We start from the raw sequence: 1,525 nt of genomic DNA, 5'->3' as shown, positions 1-1,525 counted from the left end.
ATCTGTTTGTAATGTTTTAATCTATGCAAATATTTTAATAGGCCTGTTTCGGGGGAGGTTCTTTTTAAATGTCTTCAGTTCATTCTTAAATTGTACAAAATTCTGTTCCATTGAATGAGGCAAAGGTCCTATGGAAAGAGTATGTGATACTGTATTAAAGATTGTATCGTGTTGCATATGCACAAGGGGGCTGACCGAACATTGTACAAGCAATCTTAATTCTGGTATTTCCTAATGTCTGAGGCCTTGACTTTGAAGTCAGTGTTCTTTTAAATAGTTTTTTTGGTATGTAATCTTTATAGATGCTGAAAATTATATATTTGGTTCTTTAAGCTATTACTGACTGAAAGGGCTTTAAAGGTTGTATGCATATTTTGTTCTACTTCATCAACCAAAGTAAGTCAGTCAACATTACAATTTATTTATCTTGTTCTACTCCAGTTTCCCTAAATGGACTTGTGCCAGAATAAAGTTCACAAGGTCAGAAGAAAAGGTTAATAACATTTTATTGAAGCTAATGTTTAAAAAAAAAAAATTATAATACATAGGTTGGGAAGAGTGTCTGTAATTAGATTATTCACAAATACCAAGTTAGATTTTTAAAAGTCATATGCTACGTAGAGTACATAATCAGCAATAACCCAAATTTAGGTGAATAGATTTAACAATACAGTTTAGATATTAGAATCCGAATACTCGGGTACATCACTCATGAAAAGTTGTACAGAGATTTGGTTGTGGAAAGCAAAATATAGCCGTGAGTGGAGACTGTCCCTCAGTAATTGAGAACTAGCTTGATTGTCCATTTAGAAAACAATGAGGAGTCCGGTGGCACCTTAAAGACTAACAGATTTATTTGGGCATAAACTTTTGTGGGTAAAAAAACCCACTTCTTCAGATGCATAGAGTGAAAATTACAGAAACAGGCATAAATATATATTGGCACATGAAGAGAAGGGAGTTATCTTACAAGTGGAGAACCAATGTTGAAGGCCAATTTAGTCAGGGTGGATGTGGTCCACTCCCAATAATTGAGGAGGAGGTGTCAATACCAAGAGAGTGTCAATACTACTTCACATTTGAAGAATAGGGTTGTTGTTTTTTTTTTTAACCCACGAAAGCTTATGCCCAAATAAGTCTGTTAGTCTTTGAGGTGCCACCAGACTCCTCGTTTTTGTGGATACAGACTAACACAGCTACCCCTCTGATACTTGAATCCATGAGGAAAGTATTTGTTACTTTTCTGACTGCACTTCTCATCAGCGCTCCAGATCAACCCTTCTGGTATTGCCGATGTCCAGTGATGTGTTCTATGTAGATGTCCCTCGACCACTGACACAAGCTTAAACAAAGGAAGAGTTGAAACTTGTAGAACTTTCCTCACTTATCAGGAGCTGTGATTCAGTATGTTCTAGACAGATCTCCTTTCATGTTCTAATTGCCACCATAACTCTGTTTTTAATGGGTTGTTTATTCCAGGCAACTTTCAGGTTTGAATAGTGAAATTTTCATTTTTCTGATGAAG

The sequence above is a fragment of the Chelonia mydas genome, chromosome 3 (genome assembly GCF_015237465.2).
Source record: "Chelonia mydas isolate rCheMyd1 chromosome 3, rCheMyd1.pri.v2, whole genome shotgun sequence".
NCBI lineage: Eukaryota > Metazoa > Chordata > Testudines > Cheloniidae > Chelonia > Chelonia mydas.
This window is presented reverse-complemented; position numbering follows the sequence as displayed.